The sequence below is a fragment of the Scylla paramamosain genome, chromosome 45 (assembly GCF_035594125.1).
Source record: "Scylla paramamosain isolate STU-SP2022 chromosome 45, ASM3559412v1, whole genome shotgun sequence".
NCBI lineage: Eukaryota > Metazoa > Arthropoda > Malacostraca > Decapoda > Portunidae > Scylla > Scylla paramamosain.
Window position 1 is genome coordinate 2,968,320 of NC_087195.1, and position 16,681 is coordinate 2,985,000.

At 38.5% G+C, this 16,681-nt stretch overlaps 1 protein-coding gene across 8 annotated transcripts in view; it reads right to left on the reverse strand.

The window, feature by feature from the left end:
* Window positions 1–16,681, reverse strand: part of LOC135094265 (hemicentin-2-like) — a 216,806-nt gene that overhangs the window by 197,739 nt on the left and 2,386 nt on the right. Inside the window, exons 1-2 of one of the 8 annotated variants that reach the window (XR_010263691.1) lie at window positions 14,217–14,273; window positions 12,040–12,150 (exon numbers count right to left, since the gene is read on the reverse strand). The exons of 6 other annotated variants lie outside the window; for them this stretch is intronic. The gene's annotated coding sequence lies outside the window, so the exon portion shown is untranslated. Of the gene's footprint in view, window positions 1–12,039; window positions 14,274–16,681 lie in introns of those variants that run through there. One more of the 8 variants, XR_010263692.1, reaches the window with a different exon arrangement.

A 16,681-nucleotide genomic window follows, 5' to 3' on the forward strand; every position in this document is an offset into this window, starting at 1 on the left:
TAGATTAAGTTTGGTTTGGGTTGGGTTGGGTCTAATTAGTGGAAAAAAAGGAAAGGAAGAATAAGGAAAGGAAAGAGGAAGAAGGGGAGGGAAAAGAAAGAAATGACATACAAATATAGAGAAAGAGACGGACGGGCGGAACGAGAGAGAGAGAGAGAGAGAGAGAGAGAGAGAGAGAGAGAGAGAGAGAGAGAGAGAGAGAGAGAGAGAGAGAGAGAGAGAGAGAGAGAGAGAGAGAGAGAGAATAGCAAAAAACAAAGACAGAGAAACAGAAAAAAAGACAACAAAGAAACATAAAAAGGAAACACAGACAGAGAGAAACAAACAACAACAAAAGGAGACAAACAGACAAAAACAGAGAGCAAAAGGAAAGAGGAGAGAGGAGAGACGAGGAGATGAGAAAAGATGAGAGAGGAGAGGAGAGGAAGCAAGAGGAAGGAGGCGGGAACAACACAAAGCTTTCCTCTCCCAATATTCATGCAATTTATTCTTATTTATTATTATGATCGGGTGCAAATAAAGGCAGGCGAGGAGTACCGCACGTCTGGCAGCGGGGAGAACATTTGCACCCAGCCATCCAAACCTTTGCCACTCTTTCATTGTATTTTTGCCTGTTTAATGCTTCTCGTTCTCTCGTTCACCTGCAGACTCTATAATCACTTAGATACAGTGTTGCTTGTCCTGTTTGTATATTTTTTTCATATATTTCATTAAGTTATGTGTTGGATTTTAAGGATTTTGTTTTCGTATTAAATGTATTCCCGTTTTCTTTGCTTCAGTGAATGTTTGTTTATTTATTTATTATTTTACATTTTTATATTTTTCTTTCTTTTTTTACTTATTTTTTGTTACATTTTTCTGGTTGATTTGCATGCACTGATACACGTGCTGGTAATATTCCTTCTTTTGATGTATTTCCTGATTTACTCTTAGTTATACCTATGCTTACACTCAATTCACCTTTATACATTTCATACAGTCGAGTACATTCATTATACACTGATCGATGCTTTGAACTTTCATCTTTTTCTTTTTTTCACTATTTTTTGTCGTACCTGAGTGAGCGAGCGATCCGATTTGCAAATTGATCACAACTCGAGGGAGAAAATATTCATGGATTCATTGAGCTTTCAGGTACATTTCATATATTATCGGCCACTGCTTGTTGATTGAATGGGGAATGTCCTTTGGTTATGAAGAAAGTGCAGGAATTGTTAAAAGATGTGTTGGTAGTAGTAGTAGTAATAGTAGTAGTAGTAGTAGTAGTAGTAGTAGTAGTAGTAGTAGTAGTAGTAGTGGTGGTGGTGGTGGTGGTGGTGGTGGCTAGATGAAGAGGAGAAAAAAAGAGGAGGAAAAGAAAAGGGTGGAAGAAAAACAAAAACAGGAGAAAGGAAGAGGAAGAAAAGGAAGAAGAAAAGAAGGAAGAGAAGGAAGAGAAGGAAGAAAGAGGACAAGGAGGAGGAGATATGAAATGCGAGGAAAACAGATGGAGGAAAAAATGAGAAGAAGAAGAAGAAGAAGAAGAAGAAGAAGAAGAAGAAGAAGAAGAAGAAGAAGAAGAAGAAGAAGAAGAAGAAGAAGAAGAAGAAGAAGAAGAAGAAGAAGAAGAAGAAGAAGAAGAAGAAGAAGAAGAAGAAGAAGAAGAAGAAGAAGAAGAAGAAGAAGAAGAAGAAGAAGAAGAAGAAGAAGAAGGTAAAAAAGGAAAGAAAATAAATGAAGAAAACGAAGCACAACAACAACAGCAACAACAACAACAACAACAACAACAACAACAACAACAAACACAACGAAAGAGGACGAAAAAGAAGAGGACGAAGACGAGGAAAAGCAAGCAGAAAGGAAGGAACGAAAGAACACCCTTGGTAATGAAAAAAAAAAAAAGAAAAAAAGAAAAAAAAGGTTCCCAGCTTATAATGAAGTTAAGGTGACGCTCCACTAGTACCTTTTGGAACCTTTTAAACGGAGGCTTTGGGAGGGAGAGAAAAAAAGGAGAGTTGAGAGGTGTGCCCTGTTTGATCTGTGCTTCCTGGGACGTCACCAATTGGGAGAGGAGAAAGAGTGCAGACTGGTTAACGATGAGGAAAGGACAGGGAGTTTTTTGTGCTTTGTTCACCTTTCTAGCATGAGAAATTGTGTTGTTGGCAGGTTATATGTGTGTGTCTACCTTGGGGATTAACTAACTAATGAACTTAACTCTTTTTTTTCCGTTTTCGTTTTGTATTGTGAAAATTGTGTTCATGGACTAACTTAAATCACTAACTTTTTATTTGTTTATTTATTTTTTTTTTCCGTTTTCGTTTCGTAGCGTAAAAATTATGTCCAATATTTCTTACATGGTGACTGACTAATTAATGGACGAACTTAACTGACCTAACTTAACTAATTCAGCTGACCTTTTATTTATTTATTTTTTCTACCATGAGATGAAAATTACGTTTCTGCCTCGATATATATGTACCTAACTTAATTAATGAAAAATACATTAACTTGACTCTTTTCTGTCGTTCTAGTTTTCTTTTTTTGGGGCTGAAAATTGCTTCTCCTGCCTGGCTGTGTGTGTGTAACTACCATGGTGGCGGCTTGACTAGTTAATGAACTAAACCACCTAGGGAACTGACGAGGTAACTGAAGGACTACCTGGCTACCTGACCGAATCATTAACTAATTCACTGACTGACTAAAGGAATGATTAAAGCACTAACGAAATAAGTGATTGGCTGATTAACTGACTGACTGACTGACTGAATAATTAAATGACTAGCAAACTGACTGACTGACTGACTGAGTAGATAATCAAGTATGGAGCTGACTGACTGACTGACTGACTGACTGACTGACTGACTGACTGACTGACCAAAAAATTAACTGACTGACTAACTGACTGAAAGACCAACCGACTGACTGACTGGCTGGCTGGCTGGCTGGCTGGCTGGCTGGCTGACTGACTGACTGACTGACTGACTGACTGACTGACCAAAAAATAACTAACTGACTAAAAGACCAACTGACTGGCTGACTGACTGAATATCTCGACAATTACTGAACCATTGAAGGAAAAAGTGCATAACATACTCGACTAAATTAAAAAAAAAAAAAAACAACATTTTCTTTAAGGTTTGCCACAACACTGTGATTAAAACAAGGTAAGAGTGTTTCATGAATTATTTTGTATGTAAATAATGAGAGCACACACACACACACACACACACACACACACACACACACACACACACACACACACACACACACCAGTAGTTTTCTGTTCCTCTTCATCATCGTCATCATCATCAAAATTTTCCTCTCCTTCACTTCACAATCCTCCAATTAATTCATTATTGTTACTCACTTTCCTCATAATCCTTTCATTAAAACTCTCTCTCTCTCTCTCTCTCTCTCTCTCTCTCTCTCTCTCTCTCACTGAAACCCTTTATTTTTACAACTATTCCTTCACTATAACGCAAATCTGTTTCTCTTCCCCTCCCTTCCCTGCTAGTGGTCAGATTTCTTCACTCACCACCCACTTCAAAACAGTCACTTCAAGGAAAATAAAGGAAAAAAAAATACACTCGATAGTTCCTGTATTGCTTCACCTCACCTTGACTGATACACACACCTTTCTTCTCACCTGTCACCTGCATACCATCACAAACCAGTATTTTCTGGTTTTTTTTTTTCTATATGTAAGGATGAAAATTTCTTGGCTTCTTTTATTCCTATTATTTGTTTTCTTCAGTTTTTAGAAATATAAGAAGGTGAAGGTGAGGTTGGTAAAGCTTTGCCCGAGGAGGAGGAGGAGGAGGAGGAGGAGGAGGAGGAGGAGGAGGAGGAGGAGGAGGAGGAGGATGTTCAGTCAGGAAGGTCAGACGAGAGACGAGAGAGACGAGACGAGACAAGAGAGGAGAGAAGAGGAAAGGAGAGAAGAGAAGAGGAGAGGAGAGGAGAGGAGAGGAGAGGAGAGGAGAGGAGAGGAGGACGAGGAGGAAGAGGAGGAGGATGAGAGTAAGCAGGCAGGTTAGAAGGTCAGACAAGAGAGAGAGAGAGAGAGAGAGAGAGAGAGAGAGAGAGAGAGAGAGAGAGAGAGAGAGAGAGAGAGAGAGAGAGAGAGAGAGAGAGAGAGAGAGAGAGAGAGAGAGAGAGAGAGAGAGAGAGAGAGAGAGGGGGGGGGGAATATGCTCAGGTAACAAGGTCTACAAAGGCTCATATTTCATTTAAAATTTCGCTTCCCTTACGTCGTAAAAAAAAATTTCACACACACACACACACACACACAGAGAGAGAGAGAGAGAGAGAGAGAGAGAGAGAGAGAGAGAGAGAGAGAGAGAGAGAGAGAGAGAGAGAGAGAGAGAGAGAGAGAGAGAGAGAGAGAGAGAGAGAGAGAGAGAGAGAGAGAGAGAGAGATAGCTTAAATTAATGTATCTCTATTTTTCTTCTTTTCCCCTTTGAAGGTTTGAACAAAAGAGGCGTGAAATAACTGTGCCTGTTTGAAGAAAGAGAGAAAGAGAGAGAGAGAGAGAGAGAGAGAGAGAGAGAGAGAGAGAGAGAGAGAGAGAGAGAGAGAGAGAGAGAGAGAGAGAGAGAGAGAGAGGAAGGGGAAAAAAACAAAAATAAACACTCTTATTGTTTGAAATATTAATCCTAGCGCTGTTTGTTATTGTTCTCTTATTTCTGAGTCATGAATACTGTGTGTGTGTGTGTGTGTGTGTGTGTGTGTGTGTGTGTGTGTGTGTGTGTGTGTGTGTGTGTGTGTGTGTGTGTGTGTGAAAGTCATGTCTGTATTCTGTCCTTCCTGCTTGTCATTGTCTCCTCTCTCTCTCTCTCTCTCTCTCTCTCTCTCTCTCTCTCTCTCTCTCTCTCTCTCTCTCTCTCTCTCTCTCTCTATTTCATTTTATTTTCTCCTTCCTTCCTTTCGTCTCATTTCCTACCTCTCTTTTTGTCCTTTCTTCTCTTCTCTCCAATTATATTCCTTTATTCCCTCCATTTACCTTATTTTTATATTTTTCCCACTCTCCTCTCCTCTCCCTTATCTTCTCTTCTTAATTTCCCTTCCTTGCCCTGCTATTCCCTTCCTTTCCCTCCCCTTCCCTGCTCTTCCCTTTTCTCTCCTTTCCTACCTTCCCCTCCCATTCCCTTCTCTTCCCTTCCCTTCCCTTCTGTTTTATCTTGTTCTGTCCTATCTTGTATAACCTCCCTGTCACCTCTCTCTCTCTCTTCTCCCTCTCCCTCTCAGCTCGTTCTCCCTACCCCTTAATTACACGCCTGGCTCGCTTTTCCCCGTCACAGCTGCATTCACACGCAAAACACGCTGTCCCCCCGCACCACCACGCCACACAGGCCATGGACGGTCAAGGCTCCTCCTGGCTGTCGTCTCTTGTCTTAGCGCAACGGCCCGTGTCCCTAAGTGCTCTGGGAATCCTTTGGCAATGCCCTTAGTGTTTTGAAAGGCCTGGGTGAAGTGCTGGGTGTTGATGTCTGTCTGTCTGTGTGTCTGTGCTTGTGTTTTTGATGATTATGTAAAGTTTTTTGTTGGAATGTTATTGTTTGGTTTTGGTTTTTGTTATTTTAGTTTTATAGGTTAGAGATGGTTATTTAAAGACGTGGTTTTCATTTTTTTTCGCTTATAATGTAGAGTTTTTTGTTATATATGTGCTGTTTTATAATTATTTGGACTTTACTTAGTGTTTTTCAATTCTAAGAAAATCATTTGTTGGGTTGTGAACATTTTTTTTTCCTTTGTTGTACTGTCCTGTAAATGACCAGACCTTCTCTTAACGGTAACTTTGGTATTTTCAAAGGACACAGAGGGGAACTGTCAGGTCACCAATTATTTTTTTCTGTTAATAATTCAGTCTGTTAAAGTACTAGTAGCTGTTGTGGCCTTTACTTTAAAATGATCATGGTATTTTCAAAGGCTACTGAAGGTTAGTAACTGGGTTTTCGTGTGTGTGTGTGTGTGTGTGTGTGTGTGTGTGTGTGTGTGTGTGTGTGTGTGTGTGTGTGTGTGTGTGTGTGTGTGTGTGTGTATGTTTCTGCAAGTAATTCAGCCTGTTAAAATATTGTTAGACTATCAATAAGTGTTCTGTTCTTCTCTTAAAACTGATCTTAGCATTTTCAGAGACCATAAAAGTTAGCAGCTGGCTTTTAATTATTCTCCTGCTTCTTGTTCAGTCTTTGTTTTACTGTTATCAAGTGGTCTGGGCTTCTCTTAAAACTGATCTTGCCATTTTCAAAAGCTGCGGGGATTATTTATTGGGTTTTCATGTGTTTTTATTTCCCAACAATGCAGAATATTTTTTTAATTGTATTATTTAAGAGAGTTATTTTCTTAAGTGTATTATATAAGTATATTATTTTCTTTAAGTGTATTATTTAAGTGCATTATTTTCTTAAGTGTATTATTTAAGTGCATTATTTTCTTAAGTGTGCTATTTAAGTGCTATTTTTTTAAGTGTATTATTTTAAGTGTACTATTTAAGTGTATATATTTTTTAAGTGTATTGTATTATTTTTTAGCATATTACTCATTATTCCTTAGCGTGTTCACAGGCCACAGAGGTAAACAATTGAGATTTTCATGTTCTCTTCCAGTCTTCGTTAAACTATCACCAAAATCATGAAACTCCCTTGGCAACACTCAATAATTTCAATAGAGCTTGTTGGAAGTTGGTGACGTTAAGACTTTGAAGTGTCTGAGAATACTGTTCAATACCTCTAATGATCCTTAGGTCCTTAACCCTTTCAATGCGGTACGATACAGTTAACAGGACCAGAAGTAATGCATGAAAACTTAATAAGCACCCACAAGAAGGAAAGGGTTAATAACGAGCTGATTTCGTAATTTGTCTGTCTTTCTGCCTGTCTTGATTTTTTTTTCTCCTTGGTGCTCTTTTCGTGTCTGCGTCTGTGTAACTGTCTGTATTTGCATGTATAACTGTATAACTGTCTGTATTTGCATGTATAACTGTATAACTGTCTGTATTTGCATGTATAACTGTATAACTGTCTGTATTTGCATGTATAACTGTCTGTATTTGCATGTATAACTGTATAACTGTCTGTATTTGCATGTATAACTGTATAACTGTCTGTATTTGCATGTATAACTGTATAACTGTCTGTATTTGCATGTATAACTGTATAACTGTCTGTATTTGCATGTATAACTGTCTGTATTTGCATGTATAACTGTATAACTGTCTGTATTTGCATGTATAACTGTATAACTGTCTGTATTTGCATGTATAACTGTATAACTGTCTGTATTTGCATGTATAACTGTCTGTATTTGTATGTATAACTGTATAACTGTCTGTATTTGCATGTATAACTGTATAACTGTCTGTATTTGCATGTATAACTGTCTGTATTTGCATGTATAACTGTATAACTGTCTGTATTTGCATGTATAACTGTATAACTGTCTGTATTTGCATGTATAACTGTCTGTATTTGCATGTATAACTGTATAACTGTCTGTATTTGCATGTATAACTGTATAACTGTCTGTATTTGCATGTATAACTGTATAACTGTCTGTATTTGCATGTATAACTGTATAACTGTCTGTATTTGCATGTATAACTGTATAACTGTCTGTATTTGCATGTATAACTGTATAACTGTCTGTATTTGCATGTATAACTGTATAACTGTCTGTATTTGCATGTATAACTGTATAACTGTCTGTATTTGCATGTATAACTGTATAACTGTCTGTATTTGCATGTATAACTGTCTGTATTTGCATGTATAACTGTATAACTGTCTGTATTTGCATGTATAACTGTATAACTGTCTGTATTTGCATGTATAACTGTATAACTGTCTGTATTTGCATGTATAACTGTATAACTGTCTGTATTTGCATGTATAACTGTCTGTATTTGCATGTATAACTGTATAACTGTCTGTATTTGCATGTATAACTGTATAACTGTCTGTATTTGCATGTATAACTGTATAACTGTCTGTATTTGCATGTATAACTGTATAACTGTCTGTATTTGCATGTATATGAGTGTATGTACTAAGTTTTCAAAAAGTAGACAGGTAGGCATATTTCACAAAGGGACTCCCACGTGTAGGCCTAGTCTCCTTGTACCTTCCTTTACTGTCTTGTGTCCCTGTACCATATTCCCATCACATTCATCTGCTCCACCAATCCACTCCAACTCCTCCCAATCCACGTACTTTTTCGCCACGCTTCCACCTGACCTGTTCTCTCTATCTCCCTTCCATTTTTAGCTTATCTCTCCTCCACTCACACCAACATGTGTAAACCCTAAGTGACTTGTGCTCCGGGATGGACAGCCTGGCGATTTTAAGCTGTTTTAGTGGATGAGTGTTTGGCAAGTGCTTGAGGGAGTGGGGGGAAGGGGAAGTGATGGGGGGTTGAGTTATGGGGGTGTGGGTGAAGGGGTAAGGTAAATAGGCTGTTCTGTAGGTTTTTTATTTATTTATTTATTTTATTTTATTTTTTTAAGTTTGTTATGGTTTTGGGGTTGTGCTGCGTTCTCTCTCTCTCTCTCTCTCTCTCTCTCTCTCTCTCTCTCTCTCTCTCTCTCTCTCTCTCTCTCTCAACCAGCCCCTCTCTCTCATACCCTTCACCCTCTCTCTCAACCTCTCTCTCACCCTCTCCTTCACCCTCTCCCTCACACACACACACACGTACAAACACAACACGTGAGGGGCAGACTATCTTATATCTGCACCACTAATCCCTGTAACATAATTCTAAATAAGCGCAGGACAATACAGGAGATAAATACACTCAATACATTACAAAGGAGGGCAATAACAAAGCAATGCACGGAATACTGTTATACTGCGCTGCGCCCTCACTCCTCTTGGGAAGCTTACAGACTGCTCAAAAGGAGGAATGCAAAGAGAGAGTGAGGGAGGGGAAGGCATGGTAATGATGGTGGTGGTGGTGGTGGGAGTGTTGTTGTTGTTGTTGTTGTAGTAGTAGTAGTAGTAGTAGAGGCAGCACTAACAACAACTAAGTTAAAAAGTAAGAAAAATAAGAACATGAAAGAAAAACAAACTAATAAATAAGTAAACAAACAACTAAACAAACAACAGCACCAAAACAAGAGCAAGCTACACAGACACGGAAAGAGGAAAAAAAAAAGAACAAAGAACAGAAAACCTGAAACACAACACATACGCAGAAAAGGAAAAAACAAGAAAAATAAATAAATAAAACAAAAGTGGAGTGGAGTGGAGCGCCCCTCCCTCCACCCACTCCACCACCACAAGGAGACAAACCACGTAAAAAACACAAAAATTCCCAAACTGTATTCGCGCTAGTCAGTGAATCCGCGGGAAAATCTTATAATGCAGGTGATATTGCAATTCGTCTTACCTGTGAATTCGTTAGTCAAGAAAATTTGCGTTGAAAAAAAATATATTAATCTTTAGTATAACTGCTCTCTGTTCGCGGCGCATATCTTTAATCGGGTGCAGCTTCTGAGAATTAATTAGAATGTTGTGACTTTTGATTAATTTCCCACAACACCTGCTGGGAAACAAATGATGGGAATGGCAGGAATCTTTCTTTACGTGTGTTTATTTCGTTTGTGATTCTGCGAGCTGTTATTAGAGAGAGAGAGAGGTGTCGTCGTGTGTTTGTCGTGCTTTCAAAGGCAACACTGACAGCAAAGTAAGAAATGAAGTGGTTCTTTCATTTCCATCTCATCCGTCTATTGTACTGTCCAATTTTGATCTTTTCTATGTCTTCTATTCTTTATCAATTGTCTTTTTTTTCATTTTATCCATCTACTTTGTTTTGTTCCATTCCTAACTTAGCTGTCACTGTGTCTGTCTATTTCTCTGGCTTTTCAGGATATGCGCTTCTCTGTCCGTCTTTTTTCTCTCGTTTATTCTGGTTCTATGATTTTACTAACTGTTACTGAGTGGCGTCTTGCAGCGTAAGTTTGTAGTGTATTCAAAGGCAACACTGACAGCAGAGTAAGTGATGGAGTTGTTGTAATCTTTCATTCTCTTGCTTTGATTTAGGTTCTGTGGTTTTGTGAACTGAGAAGTGTTGTGGCTAAGTTTGTATGTAATGTTTTCACACGCTACACTGAGAGCAAAGTGGAGTGTTTCTTTGTCTTTCATTGGTTGAGTTTATATAGTGTACGTTCTGTGATTTTGTGAACTGTAAGTGAGAAGTGTTCTGGTTAAGCTTGTAATGTTTTCACACGCTACACTGAGAGCAAAGCAATTGGAGAGAGGCTGGAATTACTTTCAATATTTGCTTTTATTTCGGTTTTCTGATCTTGCGAACTGAACTGAGAGGTGTTCTGGTGGTGGGCCGCCCCATAATGTCTGACAGCACCTTACATGGTATCAAGAGACGGTGGAAGGTAATACATCCTCTGCTTACACCAAAACAACTAAAAAAACAAACATTACAGCAGTGTCCTCAGATTACGAACACCCGAAGCTCAAATTAGTACTATCATTGTTCACGAAGTTACGAATATATGAAGCTCCAATAGGCAAGTACTCGCCCTGTCCTCTTAAGTTACGAAGACCTAATGCCACAATACGTTACTCCCACTGTCATTGAAGTTACGAATACCAGAGACATCAATAAGAACTGTCCCCTCGAGTTACGAACACAGACCAATAAGTACTATGCCCTCAGGTTACGAACACAGACACCAATAAGTACACTATCCTTCAGATTACGAACACTGACTGGCTTTTAATTACTGTAGTGTCCAGGTTACGAACACTCAGGTTCCAATAAGTACCTGCCGTGTCCTCCGAGTTACGAACACTGCTGAGTCGCTGCTAACTGCTTGGCGCGCCGGGAACTGCTTCAACTTTGTGACTGACGTGTTGAGACATGCTTGGAAAAAGGCTTTCGTGTAAGTTCAGATGGAGTAGTGTTTCTCTCTCTCTCTCTCTCTCTCTCTCTCTCTGTTATTGTTATTGCGTCTTACAGTTACTTATTCTTTTCTTTCTTTCTTTCTTCATTTACTTCTAGGGTTTGTTAATCGTTCGCTTCCTTTTTTCTCAATTTTTTAATCTTTTTCCATTTTCTTTCTATTATATTCAATGCCTTATTCCATTTCGTCATTTTTTTAATCTCTTAATCTACTTGCCTTTTCTCTGAACTCTCTCTCTCTCTCTCTCTCTCTCTCTCTCTCTCTCTCTCTCTCTCTCTCTCTCTCTCTCTCTCTCTCTCTCTCTCCTATTGCGACGTTGCGAGAAAAGATACAGGAAACAAAATACGGTATTACAAAAAAAAATTCACCAAGTCGTTTGAAGGTGTATGAAAAAGTGTATGTGTGTGTGTATGTATGTGTGTATGTATGTATGTATTTCTTTTCTATATTTTTCTTTACAGGAGAGGAAATTTTGCCTGTATTTTCTGCCTCTCCCACGCATTCTTTCCCCCTTGTCCTTTCTCCTATGTATGTATGCATGTATGTATGTATGTATGTATGTATATATATATGTATGTATGTATGCATGTATGTATGTTACAGTAATATTTCAGCAGACTTTCATCCGATACAGGAATGAAACATGATTCTCTCTCTCTCTCTCTCTCTCTCTCTCTCTCTCTCTCTCTCTCTCTCTCTCTCTCTCTCTCAACATCAAATCCTTTTTCCTCCCTTCACCAGGTGCCCAGGTAAGCAATATACAGGTGAACGTGACTTCTTCGACAGGTAGGAGGGAGGGAGGGAGGGAGGGAGGGAGGGAGGGAGGGAGGGAGGAAGAAAGGAAGGAAGGAAATTATAAGACACTGAAAAGAGGAAAAAAATTACATTAGATTCTTTTTTAATGCGAGTGAAGGAGGAAGCGGAGGAGATGATGATGATGATGATGATGATGATGCTGATGATGATGGTGGCGAAAAAGAAGAAGAAGAAGAAGAAGAAGAAGAAGAAGATGATGATGATGATGAAAGAAACAAAGAAACAAAGAAAACAAACAAACAAAAAGAAAGAAATAGCAAAACAACAACAACAACAACAACAACAACAACAACAACAAACAAACAAACAAAGTACAGGTAAAACTCACCTTAATTAACTTTCACCTGAGCGACACACGTACACAAAAGCACACAAAACAAAACCTTCATGAATTCGTGATATTCCACCTTTGAGACGAATTTGAGACGAACACTCCTCTCTGGGAAAAAAAAAAAAAAAAAAATCTGTTATCTTGAGTACTTTTTTGGTTAGGTGTCGCTTTTAATTAATTTCCAGGTGAGGTTCAGGTAAGATGTATGCAGTTCTTTCAAATCCTGCTTTCTTTTCTTTCTTTTATTTATTTTTTTCTATTGTTTTTTTTTTATCTCTCGTCACCTTTTTCAGTTAATTTCAGATAAAGTTGATTATTTGTTTCTAATCTTTTCTTTAACTATTTTATTACGTATCGCATTTTCACTGATATAGTTAAATTAAGGTAAGCAAGTTTGTCTCGATCTTTCGTTACCTTTTCATTAGTATTATCAAAGTTCAAGGTAAGTTTCAGTTCATCTCTTGCCTTTCATTAGTTTCTGTTCACTATTCTTGTTCCTCTATTAACCTTCTATCAATTTTTCAATACTACAATTAAGACAAGGTGCGTTTTCTGTTCGTCTATATTTACACTTTTATTATATTCGTCAAGTTTCTGTTCACTTTTTTTTTTTTTGGTTCGTTTTTTCTTTTCTTACGTTTTTGTTTCTATATTTACCTTTTCATAAGATTCGTTAACTTTCTGTTCACTATTAACTTTTTGGGTTCGTCTAATTTAGTTTTGTTACGTTTTTTGTATTTACCTTTTAATTAGATTCGTTAAATTAGTGTCTGCCCTCTATTCTTTTCCTCTACTTAATTTTGGCTACCTTTTTTCATTAGTACAGGTAAGGTAAGGTACACTTCTGTTCATCTACATTAACCTTTTAATTGGATTCGTTAAGTTAGTCTCTGTCCACTGTTCTTTTTCCTCTATTGACTTTTGGGTTCCTCTTTTTCATTAGTAAAGGTAAGTTTTTGTTCACCTACATTAACCTTTTTCATTAGATTAATTTAGTTTCTGCTCTATTTATTTTTAGTAAAGCGTATCTTTTCACCTATATTCACCTTACTAGTATCATTAAGGTCAGTTCCCGCACACCCCTTCACTGTTTTAGTAGTACAAGTTAAGGTAAAATGCCGTTCAATTTGTCCCTCTAGCCTTTTCGATCTTAGGGGTTGTTGAAGTAAGGATATAACTCAATTAATCTTTCTAAGAGTAATTACGTTAAGGTGCGTTAAGTCATCAATAAATCTCAGTGACCCCTTTCAGTTCAGGTAAAAACAGGTGATATTCTTAATTTTCACTCATTAGTTCACCTTTTTCAAGTACGATTAAGTTAAGGTAGTTCTAAGGTAGTTCTAAGGTAGTTCTAATCAGCAATCTACCTTCTACAGTTCATTAATGTAAGAAGAGATTGTTTTTAGTACTTTCCATTTATGCCCACCTTTTTCAAATACAATTAAAGTGGCTCTAATTGTCAATCTACCTTTCTGTGTATCCTCCCTCAATTAAGGTACGAACAGGTGATAGATTTACACTTTCACTTGTTTTCTACGGTAATATAGTTCATTAAAGGGAAGAAAAGGTAGTCGTTTTTAATCACATTTCATTCATCTGCTCACCTTTTCATATGCCATTAAGTTGAAGTGGTTCTAATTATATAGCCACCTTTTTAACAGAGTTCTCCTTCAATTAAGGTGGATTTTAAGCACTCCACTTATTAGTTCACCTTATTCAAATACAATTAAGTTAGTTATTATGATTCAAGTACCTTTTTTTTTTTTTACAGTACCAGATCATTAAGATAAGCAGGTAGGAGTTTCATTAATCAGTCCACCTCTATTTTTCAAGGTACACCTACGTTAAGGTCGTTTTAACCCTCAGTCTACCTTTTTTACAGATTTATTCAAGGTGAGAACAGGTATCACGCAATTACTTCAGTGGTTCCAGTCATCTGTCTACCTTTCCCACAGTACTAATCATTAAAAGGTAGCTGATTTTAAGTACTTCCATTCATCAGTCAAAATTCTCAAAGTTAATGCAGTTCTAATTACCCAACTACCTTTTTCACCTCACCAGAGTTCATTAAGGTAAACAGGTAGTCACTTCCCATCACTTCACCAGGTAAGCACTGCACGGTGTCTGAGCGCGACGCACACACACACACACACACACACACTCGCCAGTCAGACTTTTAGTGAGAGGAGGCGAGAGGAGCAGAGACGTAACACCTCCTTCCTCCCTGGGCGCTCGACCCCGACTGATTCCATTCCAGCTAGCACTCCCTTACTTGCACCCCTGTCCCTGTCCCTCTCTCTCTCTCTCTCTCTCCCCCCCTCCCCGCTTAGCATGGAATACTGGAATACTGGAATGCTGGAATGCTCCCGTTTCTATATCCACTTATTTTACTTTGTTTGTTTTCTTTTGGTTTATCTTCATTTTTCATTCTTTTATTATTTTCTTCTTCTTCTTCTTCTTCTTATTATTATTATTATTATTATTATTATTATTATTATTATTATTACTTTGTTATTATTACTACTGCTTCGTTTTCTTCTCTTCCTCCTCCTTTCCTCCTCCATCTTCTGCTCTTCCTCCTCCTCCTCCTCCTCCTCCTCCTCCTCCTCCTCCTCCTCCTCCTCCTCCTCCTCCTCCTGTGCTTCTATACCATTTTCTATTCCTCTTCCTTCTCCTTCTGCGTTTTCTTCTTCCTCCTCTTTCTCCTCCTCTTTCTCCTCTTCCTATCTTCCTACATCATCTTTTTTCCTTCTTCTCACTTCTAAGACTATTTTTTTCTCCTCCTCCATCTCCTCCTCCTTTTCTTCCTCTTCCTCTTCCGTCTTCTTCTCTTTCTCCTCCTTCTTCTACTTCTCTCGACTCCAATATTATTCATTAATCTCCCTCCTCCTCCTCCTCCTCCTCCTCCTCCTCCTCCTCCTCCTCCTCCTCCTCCTCCTCCTCCTCCTCCCCTATACCTCACTTCAATTTCCTCCTTTCCCTCCCTCTCTCACTTCAGGGCTACTACTCCTATTACACCACCTCCTCCTCCTCCTCCTCCTCCTCCTCTTCGCTTCAGGATATATTTTCTTTACACAAAATTTGGGACCGGAGATAACTAATGATGTCTAGCTAGGTACTATCTGGTGTGTGTGTGTGTGTGTGTGTGTGTGTGTGTGTGTGTGTGTGTGTGTGTGTGTGTGTGTGTGTGTGTGTGTGTGTGTGTGTTTACCTGTGTCTATCTATTTACTTATATGGTGTTTATCTATCTATCTGTCTATTTATCTATGTATTTGTCAGTCTATTTGCCCTTTCTTTGTGTTCTTTCGTGTGTCATTCAGGGTTCTAATAAATTACATACTAAAATTTCTAGCTTTTTCTCAATTTTTATTTTTTCTTCTTAATTTAGCTTTTTTCTATTTTCTTCGCTTTTTTCTCAGTTTCCTAAGTTTTTCTCAGATTCGTTCACTTTTTTCCTCAATTTCCTTCATTTCCTTCCCTATTTCCCTAGTCATTTTTTCCTATTTCCTTGACTTTTTCCACAATTTCCTTAGTTTTCTTAATCCTCAACAGATTTTTCGACTCGTCCTTCCTTTGTGTTCTCTCGTGCGTCACCAAGGCTTCTAATAATAAAAAATAATATCATTTCCAACTATAACTATCATTAACTATCCTTAACTTCTTTCGCTATTTCCTTTTACTTTCTTTACAATTTCATAACTTTTTTTCCCTTATTCCTTCACTTATTTCCTAATCCTCAACGTATTCTCTGCTTGCCCTTCCTTTGTGTTCCCTCGTGTGTCACCAAGGCTTCTAATAATGAACCAACGCAGAGTGAAGTTTCCATCTCTCCCAGGTGAGTGAGGAAGGCGCGATCAAGGTGATAAAGCAGACACAGGTGAGAGAAGGAGGCCCCAGGTAGATGATGTCATTAGTAATTGGTTCCGGAGATTTGGTAAATTTAGTCTCTCTCTCTCTCTCTCTCTCTCTCTCTCTCTCTCTCTCTCTCTCTCTCTCTCTCTCTCTCTCTCTCTCTCTAATGTTTGTGTGAGGAAGGGTGTTTGGGTGAGTGGGTGTTTAGAGAGAGAGAGAGAGAGAGAGAGAGAGAGAGAGAGAGAGAGAGAGAGAGAGAGAGAGAGAGAGAGAGAGAGAGAGAGAGAGAGAGAGAGAGAGAGAGAGAGAGAGAGAGAGAGAGAATGAAAGGAAAAGAAACAAGGAAAGCGAGAATGAAAGAAAATAGAAAAAAACAAAGAGAGAACAAAAAAGATAAATACAAGAATAAAGAAAACGAGAGAGAGAGAGAGAGAGAGAGAGAGAGAGAGAGAGAGAGAGAGAGAGAGAGAGAGAGAGAGAGAGAGAGAGAGAGAGAGAGAGAGAGAGAAAACGTGTGTGTGTGTGTGTGTGTGTGTGCCTGCCTACGTGTCTACCTGTGCGCCGGACTGTACCTGTACCTATCTATCTATCTGTCTGTCTGTCTACCCATGTACTTATATAACACAACCTGTCTGTCTGTCTGTCTGTCTGTCCGTCCGTCCACCACCAACACAACAATTTTCAAAGAGCCGTAAATGCGAGGTGGTCATTGATTGCGTATGAAGGTATTATGGTTTGGGAGATAAAAAAAACTCTGCTTTATTTCACTGGTTGGCGAGTCGCGTTG